Below are 18185 nucleotides of genomic sequence, written 5' to 3'. Positions count from 1 at the left end.
ATTAGGCTTGAAAACTCTTCGTGGACATGGCAGATTCTCTTTCATTATTAGAGAAACAACCCGTCCTCAAGCCCCAGGGAATTGCGACCATGTGCGTGTGTGTGTGTGTGTGTGTGTGTGTGTGTGTGTGTGTATGTATGGAGTTGACAATGGGCTTCAGGAGGAACATAATTGTTTGCAAATGGTTTAGTCAAGCAATGATGAAAAAGCACTATGGGGCTAAATGTGTTCATGTGAGTAAATGTTCAACATATAACATGCCGACTAGAAGCCAAATACAGAGAATGAGACAGATCAGCCACCCAGCTCATCTACTGAAGCATGACTGTTCAATGGAAGGGATCTATCACACTTCTCCTCTTGCTAGCGTCTGGGAGGATGTTGTGCCAACCATTTATTGAGAGTCAGATTTAGGGCTTTGTGGGAATGAGTGTGTCTGGGGGATGGGACATTAGAAAGGGAGGTTAGGGTGTTAATGGTTAAATGTCTCGCTTGCCTTGTGCTGATGTCATTGGATCAAGATAGCTTCCTTAAAACACAGCATGTGGTTGAAACTAGACCCAGACGCAAGAAAAACTGGTTCTGGGAGCATGAAACCTTGAAATCTTAAATCTATGGTCATGAGATTGGTCTTAGAGAAATACCATAAACAGTCTTTTTAAATGAACATTCTCCACTTTCCCTTTTGACATAATACCCAATGTCAAACACAATAAAGTAAAAAGGCTCCTTCAATTTTGAGGTTATTGTCCATCTTCAAAGAGAAGCCAGTTTTATTTGCTTAAATTTATTGGACCGAGCCATAAGGCAGAATTATGGATACGTTTCTAGCACTGTGTCAGAGTTTAAAATGAGGAATTAATGAAAAAACGAGAAAGGGAGAAAAAAAGAGAAAAGACGAAGTTTGCGCTCTTATGCTTGCATTGACAGGAGTCAACATGAGTCTTTGTTTTTCTTTTGCTTACTTGGTGGAAGCTTTTACAAAGTCACATTTTTCTATAGAGCTGAACATCAAAAAAAATAATAACCTATCTATTGTGAGCCTTAGGAACAGCTTAAACCAATTGTTCAATTGTTTACATTTAAATATATATTTATTAATATTTAAATAAATAAATTAACATATTAGAATGTAATATATTACAATAAATAGGACTAACAACTATATATAGTCTATATATATATATATATATATATATATATATATATATATATATATATACTGTATATACACACACACTATTTCTTCTAGTCTTGTATACACAAGCATTGAAAAGAAAGCATTTGGGGCAGATCGCGTGGCTGGAAAGGAGGTGTAAAGCCCGAGGGAAGCTAAAGAGGTGGTCTGTGTACTTTTAAAATGCATCGGTTGTAAACCAGAACGAATACCAGCAACACTACTTGGAGGGAAGTACTCTGACCTCTAGAGTTACACACATGCAATATGCACAAACAAAGCACACAGTCCTAACCTCAGCCATATTTAAGCACTAAAACTCATGGTCTCCGCTCATTTACAGATCCTGTCCGCCTAATTACATCTACACAGTCAGCCAGTCCCAGTGAAAGGCTACAGGAATATGTTACATTAATAACAATCACTAGCAGTCTTATCACACTCAGCACAGCTTTCACCAGCTTAATGAGTGAAGGAGTGCTTAGCAAGACCTGCGAAACAATACCGGCGGGCCAGACGAGGCCACGAACAACACACATTTACTCACACAGCAGATGAAAACTGCACCCACAGCATTATTCCATCAGCTAAAGCCCTTTTAATATTCCTGACGTGTGGTTTGCACTCAAGCACTAGATGTTGCTGTGTGTGTGTGTGTGAAGAGCAGACTAGACTGGATGTTGCATTAGGAAATCGCTACAGGACAGAGGTTTAAGACAGTCATGTCATTGTTTATGCATATTTGTTTTGTGTGTGGTGCATGTTTAGCAACTCTGGTTCTAATTATGGAGACCTTTCTGATTTATAGGACGTACTAAATCCTTGCATGGCAAATTTAATATATAATAATAGGCTATATATATATTAATATATAGTGTGTGTGTGTGTGTGTGTGTGTGTGTGTGTGTGTGTGTGTGTGTGTGTGTGTGTGTGTGTGTGTGTGTGTGTGTGTGTGTGTGTGTGTGTGTGTGTGTGTGTGTGTGTGTGTGTGTGTGTGTGTGTGTGTGTGTGTGTGTGTGTGTGTGTGAAGAAAAACAGACTATATTCTGCATTTCTAATGGTCAGGGGTTGACAACAAACCTGTTATTGTTGTTTTTTAGGAATATTTGTTTGTGTATTGTGCATGTTCAGCATATCTGATTTAATTCTAACAGAGACCTTCCTGATTTATACGATGCAGTAATTTGTTTTCATTCAACAAAAATAAAATACAATAAAACGTAATAAAAAATAAATAAATGTCATGTCAAAGTCTCATGGCAAATAAAATAAAATTACAGTACTTTAATAGGTATTTAATTTTTTAAAAATTAATTATGTAGGAAGTGAAATTTAAGGGTTATAATATTCTATGACTTTAAATAGGATTTGGGATAATATCGCGAATGTTCTATGACTTTAAATATGATTTGGGATAATATCCAAAATCGTATTTAAAGTCATAGAACATAATAACCCTTAAATTTCACTTCCTACAATGAAAGTGAATTAAAAGTTTTTCCCCCTTCTCTCCAAAATCAAATTTTCATCTTCAGTTGTCCCCTAAATACCCACTCCTGGATGTTATCCTAAAAAATACCACTGCTCCTCTCTGTACGTCTTTTTTTGTATTTGGCAAATCAATTATGAGCAACTGTGCGTTTTTACTTATTTGGAAAAGACTCCTAAATGATTGTGTGTCCCTGAGGTAAACAGGAGAGGAAACGGACAGAGCCAGAGAAAAGAAACAAATTAGAGGGTGGGAGGGTTTTGTGGATAGATGCTTGATTTTTTTGACAGATTGTCAGGCTGGGGGAGTGAATGAGAGTGTGCCAGGCTTGGACCAGCATCTGCATATTGCTGTGCAGAAGGAAGCCAACGAAAGCCTGATCGAAGACCAGATGAAAGTGTGATGGCCCAGTGATGCCTTTACTGGCAGAGCTTTGTCAGCATGAAGGCCAGCACTGTGAAGTTAATCTTTACTGAACACTCTAGGACTACAGTCATCAAGCCCACACACACTCACACTTCAGTATGAATCTTTAACTTGAAACACGATCAGGACTAAAGCTTGGCTGAACATTGCCTAAATTAATGGTTATGAATGAGGAGAAAAGAAACATTAGAGTTGAGTATGTTTGGGATTTGGACACCATAATGTTCTGTAAACTGATTTAAGCTACAGTACTAATATAGCAAAATGTAAGTATATAGCCTACTGCTAAACGCATGGTTTGAGGTAATTTAACAAAATTAGAACCTCAAGTGATTTGAGATGCTTTTCACAGGCAGTAACTTCATAAACGCTCTATCATGCACACCACAAATTAAAATGTGTCTGTGAGAAATGGACATAAAATGGTTAGACATGGGCAAGCAACATCGTTCTCCATTGATAGACATTCAAAAGTTATATTTAATGACGAATAAAAGTTTTAAACAGTTTAAAATATACAATGTCGTTAAACCGTTGAACTACCAAGGATGCAATAAATTGACAAATGTGAAACGGCTGGTAGGGACTACACGACATTCTTCCCGGGTTAGTGACATCACTGACCCTAAAATTTACATAAACCCCGCCCTTAGGAATGTGATTTATAGATTATCATGACAGAATATGCTAATCACTGACTAGAAGATACTACACATAAGCTATATAAATTAATCAACTAACCATTCAGAAACGTCCTGTTGCATTCTACATGGTGTCACTTCTTCTTGAGTCTCTCCATTATTGTCCAATAACGGTTTGAACATAAACATTGACATTTTCAGTGCATGTCTGTGTGAGGTAAAGGAACAGGAGCTCTTGAAGCTCCGCCCCCTGTGCCAGGAGCAGCAGCTCATTTACATTTAAAGGGACAGACAAAAAAAACGGTGCGTTTTTTTGCTTACCCTTAAAAAAGTGACAATTTTAACATGCAATATAAAAATATCTGTGGGGTATTTTGAGCTACAACTTAACATACACACATCAGAGACTTATTTTACATCTTGTGAAAAGGGCATTACACCACCCCTTTAAAAATGTTACCTATAGCTCTTACAACCTTATGTTCTTTAAAGTATGTTTTTAATTTTCCTTCCAAGGAATCTTTGAGGGCGTTCTCTCTCTGCACGCGAACGCACACGCACACGCACAAACCTATAATTTATCTCATTCCCTAAGACAAGAGCCTCCAAATGTGACATGACTATGAAGACATCATGCATTGCAAATTGGTGGAAAAAGTCCCCTGGTGTCGCTCAGCACACAGAAGGAACGCTGTTGTGGAGATCTTGCCTGTTGTCTGGCAAAACACGCAGAGGTATCTCAAGCATGCCCAGCAGTTGTATCCTCTTACACACACACACACACACACACACACGCACACGCACACGCACACGCACACGCACACGCACACGCACACACACACACACACACACACACACGCACACGCACACGCACATACACCTTCAGTTGGAAAGCTTTCCTCTCCTTCTCTTTGTTCTAGGTGTCCAATGCCAAAGTTTTGAGAGGCTAGCAGTGGTACATGTCCCATGATGCTGTCATAGCCTGACAAACACATAACCACGCATGATCTGTTTCATCTGACACCATTTGTGTTATCATATCAAGAACATGATCTAAAAGTTCACACCCGTCACACTTACGCATGACTTATTGAAAGCCATCCGCGGGGATGGGTCCGCCGATCTATACACAATTTTAAAAAACGAGCGTGTATAGATGAGGTCTTCTGATCGCATGTGGCGTGATGTGATGGAGGTCGGTGTACGCTGCCAAGGCTGCGGTTTTGGACAGCCAGCGAGAGAGAAAGAATCAAGAGAAAGAGGGTGCGATGAAGGAAAAAAGGGAGAGGGATACTTCATTATAGACTCATTCATCATCTGTAGCTGCACCTTCTTTATTTCCTCGCTCGTTTTATATTCCTCTTTTTCTTCCTTAAACCTGCTGACTCCTGTTCTCCATCTTAATCTTTTCTAACTGCATCCATGTGTCATCTTTTTTTCAGACTCTCGTGGGTTCTCTTGCAAACAGCGTCCCCATACACATATCCAGTATTCAGGCTGACTCTGGATCAGTACAGCTAGTTCTAAAGGAGCTCATCTATAGCCTCTTCACCACCTGTTCCCAAAACATCAGAAGATCAACATTTTATACTTTTAGAACTGACATCTCAAGGCTATACTAACCAATGAACTTGATGCATTGTGATTCATTCATCTTAAGAAATACAGAATACTGTATAAGCACATATACTCTATCATTAAAAGGTTTAGGGTCAGTAAGATTTATTTATTTAAAGAAAGGCAAGGACGCATAAAAATATTAAATTAATTAAATACATTTAATGTTGAAAATGTGTTTAAAGCGTGTTATTTTGAAGATTCTATTCATCAGAGGAATGAAAAAAAAATTATATTTATTTTTTTATTTTGTATTTTATTTTTAACATTGATAATAATAATGAATGTTATTGAGCAGCAAATCAGCATATTAGAATGATTTCTGAAATATCATGTGACACTGACGACTAGAGTACTGATGCTGAAAATTCAGCTTTGTCATCACAGGAATAAAACACATTTAAGATATGTTAAAATAGATAACAAATATGGTAAGAACATTTTAAAATAATACTGTTTTTACTGTATTTTTTTGATCAAATAAATGCAGCCTTGGTGAAAATGAGATATATCAGCACAGAAATATTTTTAAAAGAAAGCACATGCCCAAAGTTTAAACATTGGAATTGAAGTCTATACAATTTGGATACATTTTTTAATTAATATTTTAAAATAATTATTGAAAGAAAATTGTCTTGATTCAACTTGAGAAATATTTTTTGTTAAAGAAAAGAGGACCATTTGTCCTCTGTCTGTCAGACCTCTGTCTGGTGTTTTAATACACATCATTAATATTCATACTAATTGTGCCTTTATGCTGAATGAGTCAACAGCCTTTCTGATCAAGTATTCTGAGATAAATGAATCTTTTCAAATTCTCACACACAGCATGACTCACCACATTCAATTCATTGTCATCAATAACACAAAGATCCTCTTGGCTCCATGTTAGTCAGCGACCTTTACGTTGTTGTTTTTAAAAGTAAAATCATTGCAACTATTAAACGCACAATATCCAGACCACAAGTTTTCCCTCATAAAAGCCTAAGTTTGTCATCTAGGCCTGTCTTTTCCACTCAGCCTCTCGGTCTCAATAGTATCACATGCCAGACACATTTGCCAGCGGCTATGAACTTTACCATCCCGAATGCTGCAGACACACCATTTTCCAACCAAGAGGATAATGCTCACAAGTATCCACAAGAAAGAGAAGATTGCAGGTCCGAGAGAGACTGAATTCAGTTATTGTGAATGCAAGCATGTCTGTTCCAGGACAGCATGATAGTTCAAGTTGCATATATGATAAATTATCCCTGCATCTGCACGTACACAGCAGATATTAGACATGCCTTTGGGCTTGGCTCACTTTAACTTGACACATGACATATGACACTTGGCATTAACACATGACCTTTGGCTGCCTAGCGTTTGACTTTAGTGGTCATGTCAGTGTCTGGGAGATGATCTATGATCCCAATTAGTGTGTGTCATCAATAATCACAGACGGCTCCATGCTAAGCGATTACAACCGCAATGGTTGCAAAAGCCCTTGGTTTAACCATATATGCTCTGTCTGGAGCAGCCTTCAAAGTTTCCACACGCAAAAACTCTAGCAAAGTGTCTGCCAAGACGTGCATGTATTTGTGGGTGTGTGTATCAAATGATCTTCATGATGGTTAGCGGTTCATGAACATCTGCACTCTTTCATTGATGCGTTCAGTGTACACTGAAAAAAAAAAAGTGCAAAATTTACTTTAAAAATATTTGTGCAAAAACTTGGCAAAGAAAAATTAAGTAAATTTTGCATATGGAATTTAGTAGACTCTACTTAACTAAGTTAAGTGAGAGTAACAAAGAAAATAAGTAATTTTAACTTGGCTAGTAAAAGGTTGAGTAATATCTAATTAGTTGAAGTTTCCTTTGCAATACATTTCTCTCAAACAATATAACATTATATTAAACCACACTTTTAAAGTGTATGCTTTACTTATAAACATCTAAAAAAAATGAATAAAATGATCAGAAGACTTGTGTGTAAACGCATAGACCTCAATACTTGGTAGACAATACACAATGACGGTAACATTCGATGGATAGTTTTTGTGTTTGAATGTGTCATTTTGAGTAGAAAATGTACTCCAAATGTCACAAAATGGCAAGTTACTAAACCTAACAACAAAAGCAATGATAAAACAGTGTAAATACAGCTGGAAAACAGTGAAAAATCAACCTCATTAATTATTCAAGGCCCAGTGCATGATGGGAACACCTGTATCAGAAAAGTTGAGTAATTTTACTTAATTTTATAAAGTTGATATTTACGCTTTCATTTCTACACGCTTGAACTGAGTACTAATATAGAATTTACTTTTTAAAATTTTTGCCTGAACTAGCTTTTTCATAAATTAAATTGTTTTTTCTGTAGTATTTACTAATTTTTATCAGTGGATTCGCAAACCAAATTACTCTTAAGATTCTTTTTAATAAATCAAACGAGTTGGATTGTATCGTTTTAAAGTGTCGCACACTAACTGAATTAGTCAGTGTTTCTTCACAACTCATTTTGTTTTTTTAACTTTTAAACAAATTAATGTTTTATATTCATAATTTTACAAAAGATTCCTATTTCAAAGAAATGCTGTTCTTTTGAACTTTCTATTTATCAAAGAATCCTGAAAAAAAGTATCACGGTTTCGACAAAAATATTAAGCAGAATGACTGTTTTCAACATTGATAATAATAATAATAAATGTTTCTGAAGGATCATGTGACATTAAAGACTTAAAATTTAGCTTTGCCACCACAGGAATAAATTATGTTTTCACATATTAAAATAGAAATTGTAATAATATATCACAATTTTAGTCTTTTTACTGTATTTTTTTTTTTAAATCAAATGAATGCAGAGACTTATTTCATAAACAATTTAAATCCTAATGAATACTTTTGAATAGTGTATATTATCCCAAAAATGAAAATTATGGAAGAGGTTTAGTTCATCCTCAAAAATACTAATAGGATCATATAGAAATCAGAATTGGAACCAGAATAGTCAAATCCCTTATGATTCTCATCCCATAGTCCCAAAACCCAACACTACCCCGCCCCCCACCCCCACCTTTCCCCTCCGACATTTTGTCCCTTTTTAAACATCAAGGACTATGGGCCAATAAGAGACTACAGTAAATGCACATTAACCCAGTTAATCCTATAACTCAACTTAGCATGACACCATTTAATTAAGTCAAACAGCTCAGATTCAAGCTCCTCTAGTTAAACCCAAAAAGAGCTCCTCATGGTTCATGAATCCGCAATGCAGGCGATCAAGCCTTCCCAGAAGCCCTTTCCTTGTTTGGTGACACATGCGGCTCCACTTTGATGACTAATTGCTTGAAGAAAAAAAAGAAAAAGAAAGTGTACTTGGACTCGTCTGTGCTCAGACTGATTCTGATGGAAATATAATCGCATGCATGGTCTGTTCTAAGATCCACCGTTGTGAAATTTAAGAAGGAAGATTACAGATACATGTCAACCAGCAGTTCATTTGTTGTGTGCTTGTCTCTGTGTGTATTTTAACTTCAGCAGTTTGGAGACTTAGAGTGTAGAACAAAGATGATCAGTGATCCAGTGACTAAATGATTTGACCAAAAGGGATTATGGACGGTTGAAAAATCAAAGAATTCTGTCCCTTTCATTCTCTTTCTTACTGTCATCGCCTTTCATTATTCTACCTCTTAATCTTAGTGACCCTTCCTCTCGCTCCCCCAGTCCTTCTCTCTGACATTTTCCCTCTATATTTTTCTCACTCCCTCGGACGATGGACAGAAGCACTTGTGTTAGATTGACAGCTCCTCAGAATAGCAGCTCCTGGCCAGGAGGCGTTGGGAAGCAGGCGGTGGGAGTGCTGAGTGGCAGTCTGGTTTGTTTGGCTCCCTGCCTCTGTCTTACAGGATGCATGGGGAAGGGGGGTGTCGCAACATGCCGCAATCTGATATTGTTGACAACTAAACAATGAAAGGCACTGTGATTCAATTTTGTTCTTTTATAAAACTCCTGTCTTGCCCACAGAGGCACGTCACGCTTCACGTCATTGAAAAGAAAAAAATGATGAGTCATTTTTTCAGTTCGAATTTAGCTGAAATGAACAAAGACATTTATTCATGCTATAAAAAAAAAAAAATCAAGCAGAACGTTACAGTGAATGCAGAGAGCTGGAAGAGAAAACATGTACTGTAGTAAAAGCACATAGGTTTTCATGCTTGAATGTTCAAAAACATTATTTTCCGACATATTTTACATTGTTGCAGCACCTCTCTTCCCAGTCTGTCAGTATAACCGTTTAGTCCCTGTCTTTATGCAAACCCTCCTTCCGAAAAGTGCAATGTGCTCTGATTGGTCGGCTGGACCAGTGTGTTGTGATTTCTAAAAAAACAAAACTAACAATTGTGCAGTGTAGCACCTTCCACTCTGCACAACCAGAACAATCCCAACATTAAGAACTGAACTTTTAACAATTCTTGATCACTTCAGTCTGATCTAAAGTGATTGTTTTGTGATGCAATAAAAAAAAAATTAATTATGAAATTAAGCAAATAGGCGCAAATATGCTGTTATTGAAGGATGCAAGGTTATTGAAAGTGTAAGCTACATTAGACCTTCAGTTCTACAAATTTTTAGACATTTAAAAGACAGATGCACATTAAACAGCTTGTTTAATATAAAGAGTTAAAGAGAGGTTGGAAAATGGTCATGAAAAAAAGTGGAAAACAGAATAAAGTATATGTGATATGGTCCCTTTAAATGACCCAGACTCATGACCCTTTGTTTAACAATGCTTTAATATAGTGTGTGTTTATATATGTATGGGGTATTAAAGAGGGCCATTATGAATCACTGGTCCATGACTCGAATGCCGTCTGGGTGACGAGCTCAGATCTCCTGGAGCCCTGCACGCTGAGCTTTGATTGGCTGTGACTGTGAGAGCAGGAAATAGAGCGAGCAGCAGGAGAGAGGAAAAATTGTGAGCGTGTGATGTTTAGGAGGCACCCACGCAAAAAAAAGAAAGAAATCAATGGCCACATTCACAGTCTGCAGTGTGCATAAAGGTATACTAAGAGCTTTATCCTTGTCACCTCTCAACATGCCTTTTCCTATCTACACATTCACCTCACAATCACTCTTCTCTAAGAACTGCTAGACTCTTCATTCACTGGCTACTGTCTCTGTGGCACTAACAAGATAAGTGAACACATTGTAGACTGAAGATAAATACAAAGGATGCCAAGGCTATGGAAAGAGTCAGAGAGAAATAAAGAGAAGATAAGTGCAGGAGACAGAGGGGATACATAAGACAGGACTTTTTAAGTGTGAGTGTGTTAAGGCCTAATGACGTGACTATAATTGATGTCCATATCTATAAACTTTTTTTTTTTTTTTAATACTTGTAATTTAAAATGTAATTGTAAAATGTCAAAATGTAATTGATACATGCAGTGACTGGAATATACCAGGAGCATGTTTCATTTCTGAATTTTGGGGGTAATTATAAAGTATTTAAAAAAAGTCAGGGTGACACACACAACTGTCCTGATATCATAAGAAGAAGAAAAAACTCCCCAATAATTATTAGTAGTTTGGCATAACCATTTGTTATAATTTTCTAGATGTATTTTAACTAAATTGATTCACTGATTATTAAAATAAATAATATTTTATGTATTTTTTTTTAAAGTCTGCCAAATCAAAGTCATATGGTGCAACCGACATGCAGAAAAAAACAAAACAAGAAATGTATTTTAATATTTCATTGATCTCATTAAATTTAACTTTTCTTGAAAATGGAATAAGTTTTCCAATACACTTAAATACAAAAAGCACATTTCTAAGATCTTGGTTGTGTTTCATTTAGTTTTTTAGTTGTATTTATAATGCATAGTTAAGTGCCAGGTGACTAGTGCACATGTGACAGGAAAAACCTCTGGGCGTGTGCAGGACGTCCCAGGGTGGCACGTTAAATCTGTCCCCAATGCAGAGCCCTCACACACAAGCGCCATAAAGACAACAGCATGTCCTCGCGGAATGCATCGTCGTGATTTACAGTCCTATCCAGATGCACAACAGAGATAAAATCTCTCAACACTAGACAATAACAAAATATACTGCCTATTTCCTGTCTCAGATTGGAGAATTACAAGCAACAAGGACAGTGACCCTGAACTTTGAGGATCTTGAAATGAAGACAAAGTTCATAAATATGTATGTAGCGGCATAAATTCCTATACTATGCAGCTCTGGACTATAAGCTGGCCTGCCCCACCACTACTGTAGACCAATAAAACAACAGCAGAGGTTAAAAATAAAGCAAGAGGCATGCCGCACAGCTGTGAGATACTTTAAGATTTGTGTGCTGTCAGTCTGCTTAAATCTCAACAGCTGAGATGACAAGAGGTTGTGGATTTCTTTAGCTCTTTCCTTTTGCACTCGGTCTGTTAATCATATGGGTTGCATTCAAGACACATTTTCTTGCAATACAGCCATAAAACAAAGACATTCTCACCCAAGCAAGATGAAAAGCAACACAAAAACTCGAAAAGAAAGTAACTTAAATTCAGCGCAAGTATGACAGGTTTGACAAACTAAGGTGTCAGTAAAGCACATGAAACAAAGAAAAACACACTGTGTAAAATGTACTCACCACTTCCTTTTGGCACTAGGTTTCTGAGGAGAGTTTAAAAGTCATACACCTTAATGGAATAATCACTTCTCAATGACAGACCTCAGTCCTTCCTTAACTGGAAAATGTGCAGCACATCTGAGAGCAGAGAGCAGGCGAAATGGGATGTGCAAGTGAAAGACAAATGTTTGGAGCTAATCGTTGTGCCAGAGAGCGATTTTCACTCATTCACTCCACAAGCTGTGGCAGAGCCATTAAAAACAAGAGCTGATGGAATGGAGGAATAAGCAACGAAGAAAGACAGAGAGAAAGAGGCTAAAATGAATACACGCAGTGCTGGGAGTTGGCAAGTTGCTTCCTCGGACTAAAATTGCCTCCCAGCACCCTCCACACACTGAACTCTCTCCCACCGTGAGTCATCAATCTCTCTGCCAATCACAGCTCAGCTGATTAATATCACCTCTTAGTTGAAAAAAGGGAAAGAATTTTATCAAAATACCAAAAGTGTAATGCATCTTTTGAAATCTTACACACAAGCTACTGGAGCTCTCCAATCTGTACCGAAAACATGTCACAGGCAATATCACCCAAATTGAAAAGAAAAAGAAAAAAACACATATATATATATATATATATATATATATATACTATATATATATTAATCAAAATTACTCATTTGAAAAAGAGTGACAGTAAAGACATGCATCAGTTCATCAAAGAATGCTGAAAAAAGTTTCCACAAAAATATTAAAGGAGAACTCTGGTCAATTTTAACATTGAGCTAATTTTTTTGTACATTTGGAGTGCTGTCAATACAGAGAACACTGACAAAAAATCGGTGTTGCCTACACTGTGTTATCCTCTTTTTAAAATTTGCACCCTGTTGACTTCAATGGGGCAAGTTTTAAACCTGCTTTTATCCTCTTAACATCCTTGATGTGTCATTACAAGTGCCCAGCCATGTGAGTGATTCTTTTAGAGTGAACACGGGTGAATCTGACTGCAGTAGATGTGAAAGATATGAATAAAAATGATGTTATTTCAGCCAGCGCAAATACCTGTTTTTACTTCCTGTTTTCGGTCGAAGTCCAAAGTAGTCGATTGTCGAGTTCACACCGCGTGATCATAGGTAACCAAACCTATGCGCGTGAACTCGACAATCGACTACTTTGGACAATCGACAAACCATTGAAGTCAACAGGGTGCAAATTTTAAAAAGAGGATAACACAGTGTAGGCAACACCGATTTTTGTCGTTGTTCTCTGTATTGACAGCCCTCCAAATTTACAAAAAAATTAGCTCAATGTTAAAATTGACCGGAGTTCTCCTTTAATCAGCACAACTGTTTTAAACATTGATAATAATAAGAAATGTTTCACAAAACCAGTATATTTATTTATATATTTATGTGACACTGAAGAATGGCTGCAGAAAAAGCAGCTTTTCAAATAGAAAGAGCTATTTTAATTGTATATGTTTACAGTGTTTTTACTGTATTTTTGATCAAATTCAGCCTATAGATGAGCAGAAAAGACTTTCAAAAATATATATATAACTATATATATATAACTCACTGAGCTCAATCTTTTGAACATTAATATATTACATTGAGTAACATCAAATCTCATTGAGAGCAGTGGCTCACAAAGGACAAATTGACATTCTTGGAAGAGACTTTCCATATAATCCCCATTCATTTGCACCCCATCAACTCTTGCCACAATATATAGGCACATAATATGACCCTATATGCAGATTTCTAGTCTGACATTATCTTTAAATGTTAGAAGCTGGAGTCTATGCCAAGACTTGGAGCAGTAAAAATTCCACGGCTGCTTGCACGACTCTTTAATGTAATTACATGTTAGCTCGGCACCAGGCAACCTGCTATGAATGCCTCTGTGAATGGAAGCTTTTTATGTGCAATTTAAGTGTGGTTGGTCATATGATGCGCCTCAATAATCGGCTGTTGTCTTCTGACTCACGTATGCACAGATGTGCAATTCCGCTTATTACGGAGTGTTTTTCAAAATCTGTTTTTATATTGTATGTGTCTGGATATAAGGAGTGTGTAATGATACTTGTAAAGGAATTTGTTGCAACAAAATTATAATAGTGAAGTAAGGGGAAAAGGAGTAGAAGCTAAAGGGAGAAAGTCGTTCCCTGCATGTTCATGTGAACACGTAACATGTTCCATCATTAATTGAAGTTATCAATCAATAGGGGTGTCCCAAGAATGAAGGATTCTGGGGATTTGAGAGAAAAACAGAGAAAGAACTGTTTCCACACTTAATGAATGAAACAGCTTGACCTGACAGTTAACAAAATGCACTCTATTCTTGTTTAAGTGGGAAAATAATTTGTGACCGACATAGACATCTTTGACTAAGCACAGGGTGCGGAAAACCTCAAAATATTCTGAAGAGAGGGCAAAGAGAGAGAACGAGAGAGCGCCATGCATAAAAAGGCATTAAGAAATGCGTAATGAAATCTGAGAGCAGGAAGGAAAAGCCATCATCGACAGGCATTTTTGGCCGTCGGAGGGGTACAAGGATAGTTAGACACTCATGTATCAACATCATTCGTTCTCTTAAATCAATACACTCACTCTCATTTAAGACAGAAGCGGGGGGGAAAGTGGGGAAGGAAACAGAATATGCTATGAAAATGGCTCCATCACATGTTAAAGTCATTTCTTTTTTCTGAGGTTTTGTGTGAATCCAACATCATATGCATATACAACCTCATCCTGAGAGAACACGTGAACGCCGTGTCTCCTGAAAAAGTTTGATGGGTACAATGCAGCATTGACTGAAATAAATAAAATATTTTAAAAACCAATAAACTAAACCAGTTAAATGCCAATCTGACCAGGCTGACTTAACTCAGGCAAGAATACCATTTTAAATATCTTCGTTCTGCCTTTCTTTTGCTCTGTATTTTTCTTTACATCTCTTGAGGAGTGATGAGCAATAGCTGGTCTCAGCACAGACTGGTGTGGGAGGAACATCTTTCAATGCTGGATTTGGTTTCATTTTAAGGGCCTTTACCAGAGCTTGCTCTTACAGAAAGAAAATGAAGAGATGAAGAAAAAAAAACATACACAAATACTCAAATTCAATGATAAAAACAGATGATGACGATGATGATGATGATGGTGATGGTGACAACGACGACGGCATCTATAATGATTATGATGTTGATTAAAATGCACCTGAGATACAGTGACTTGCTTTGAATATATATTCTCCTCATTGTAAAAGCTAAAAGCAGCCCACTCCCTGCCAAACACACATGCAGTGTTCTGGAGCGCTCATTCAGTCTATACAGCTATCTCAGCATTGCCTCCATCACTGTCTCACCACATCACTGTAATCCAGTTATCAATCCTCAATACCTCAGTTTATCAAATTCAAACTCGACTCCAAATCTACCAGCTCAATGAATTCCTCACTAACACAATAAACTGTGAATGGCCTCCATTTTGAGATTACTGTAAGTGGCTCATAGCAATTGTTCACTGCTGCATACTAAACTAGCCCTTTAAAACGCAACTAGTCTATGTTTTGGCATCTATATGTGCACATCATATTTTTTAAGTTAATTTGCCCTTGTAATCAAAATTAATTAACTCTTTCCCTGCCAGTGTTTAAAAAAAAAAAAAAGTTGTCAGCCACCACCAGCGTTTTTGATCATTTTCACAAAACTTTCATGGCCCCCAGAATATTTTGTTGTATAAATATCTGAACATGCAATATATCAAAAGAAAGATCAGAGTCTCTTCACAAAATCACTTATTTTTTTATTTATTTTTACAAAGACTACGTATAACCAATGCTTTTTATCGCTTGTTTCTACATATTTTTTGCCTGTGTTTTAATCAGGAGATTCTGTACTCTTTCAGAAGTAGCATAATAGCTCCCCCCCATCATATAACAGTGAGAACACAGAAAGCCGGAAAATTCTTTCAATGACGGGGAAAGAGTTAAAAACATTAACAGACCCCCACCCCAACGGCATCTCATCTCTGATGACGTGTGCACTGACGCAAAGGCGGGAAAATAATCATTCTCCTCCAGGAACCTGTCACTCACATGAGATCGCAGCAATGCGCAAACCACAAGGATACAACAATCCAATCAATTCCCAGATGGACAAAATCCAGTCCCGTCCTAGATTTTCACTTGTTTGAGAAGTTTTTTTTTACTCTGATATACGTCACAATAGAGAAAAAAAGACAATCCCAATAAGTTTTCTGCAAATGAGAAGAAAATCTACAGTACTTTGTGTAAGATCCATTAAATCCAAAAGAATATTTCAAATACATTTGCTATTTCAAATAGAACAACCAATATGTGAGACACATTGCATTTTACAATGTCAATTCTCTTGTTTCATTTACTTGAAAGGTACACCAGAAAGTATTTCCCATTTAATTTTTCAGTAGAAATGAATTATTGAGCTGGTGTTGGGCAAGATCCAATCCCCCCACAGAGAGCTACCAACCCCCTCTGTAGACAACTTTGTTTGGGTACACTATTCTGTGCCTTATTAGAAATTATAGTATACCGCTAATCACTTTGCAGTGCATTAACCCTTTACCATGAAAATATATGTTTTAATTTGTCAGCTAAAACATGATGAAAAGGGATACGATTCTGTGGAGGGATAAAATCTTGCATGCAGATAAAAATGATTTGTACTCTATCGGGCTCAAATTGGCGGGAAAATTTTGGAGGTTTCCGGCATTCGTCCAAGTGCATTTATGTTCTGCGTAAACAAGGCAATGGCTTATTTCAGAGTAGATGGACCATTAAATTAATCTATGCAAGCATTTCAATAAACCTTTTTAAAATTTGCAGAATGAAATTCTAAAACGCAACACAATTTTCCGTTCTAGCTTCCATTGGCATTAATTACTTTATTTGTTTTACATGACATTCTCCATGACATCATTATAAGCTTCAAGTACTCTAAATAGAGCAGCAAATGCCGGGACAGCCTTCCTGTGTGTTTAACTTGCCCATCACAGAAGGTCCCAAAAGGCACATCAGAAGACACAAACACTGACAGGGTTTATTTGGGTATCTACTTCAGCTGCCAATCAAATGAACTGAGCAGAACATTTAACCACTGAAGAACCGATGTGTGTATTAGTGTCACCAGTCAGCCTGGAGCGACAGATGTACTGGAGAAGATGGGAGCAGACTTAAGGTTTTGATTAGACAGGAAGAGACAATGAAAAACAGTTAGAGGTCACGACCTTTATATTTCCAGTCTCTAAAACGAAGATTGACAGTTTCTTCTCCTCTCACAATGTTTCCCTCTCCATTTTATTGTCCGTGGTTCTCTCACACAAGGCTGCACATATAAAATGAAGTTTCCAAGAGCACGCTCTACTTAAAACCACCAGGAGAGATATCGGACAAAGGTCAGTGGAGATGTGACTCAAGACCTCTCCCGGAAAGCACAGCATCAGCATATTGAGAGAACTGACAGTATTCAGCATGGAAGAATGTTCTAAATGATAACAGGCTCTTTGTGAAATACAGACAAATCTCAGATGTTTATATCCCAAAAGACATGACCATTTTTGGACCTTTCTGATTTTGTAATGCATTCTGGGAACGGTTGACGCTTTTCCACTTTAATTCTTTGTGGTGCTAATGGCATTATACACCGCTAAGAATAGCTCACATGTACAGAAACCTCCTCAAATGATTTATTTTTATGATGTGGGTTTAGAGAGGCTTTTAACTAACAAATAAACAAAACAAATAAACTCAAATCCCATCAGAACCACCAAATGTTTGATGCTAAGATATAAATACAGAACCAAGGATGATGGTTGGTTGATGGATGGAAATTGTGCCAAACAAGCTTTCTCGGGCTTTTCTACTTGGTTTTAAAAGGATTCTGTGGTTAGTAGGTGTAAACACAAAAAGCTTGTTTATCTTATCAGCATTGCCATTTGCAGAACAGCTGAACAATAGTCTATTAAACCATCTCCAATGATACAAAACAGGTTTCCTGCTGTAATTAAAGACCTATTGCCTTGAAAGCGACCCAGACAATAGACCAGTCAAGTAATCCTGACCACAGAATTGAGTAGGTGTGGTAAATTCCTTACAGAATCTTTTGTTGCTGCCCTGTCACGGACCTCTTGAATGTGACATATGATGCTTACACACACTCACTAAACAGTATCCAATCAGGGTTACC

General features: G+C 37.1%; 1 protein-coding gene across 5 annotated transcripts in view; it reads right to left on the bottom strand.

Moving 5' to 3' along the window:
• Positions 1-18185, bottom strand: part of prickle2b (prickle homolog 2b) — a 78780-nt gene that overhangs the window by 32889 nt on the left and 27706 nt on the right. The window contains exon 1 of one of the 5 annotated variants that reach the window (XM_079597003.1): positions 11985-12392. The exons of the other annotated variants lie outside the window; for them this stretch is intronic. The gene's annotated coding sequence lies outside the window, so the exon portion shown is untranslated. Of the gene's footprint in view, positions 1-11984; positions 12393-18185 lie in introns of those variants that run through there. 5 annotated transcript variants of the gene reach the window in all.

The sequence above is a fragment of the Phoxinus phoxinus genome (genome assembly GCF_949152265.1).
Source record: "Phoxinus phoxinus genome assembly, chromosome: 22".
Lineage (NCBI taxonomy): Eukaryota > Metazoa > Chordata > Actinopteri > Cypriniformes > Leuciscidae > Phoxinus > Phoxinus phoxinus.
This window is presented reverse-complemented; position numbering and strand designations above follow the sequence as displayed.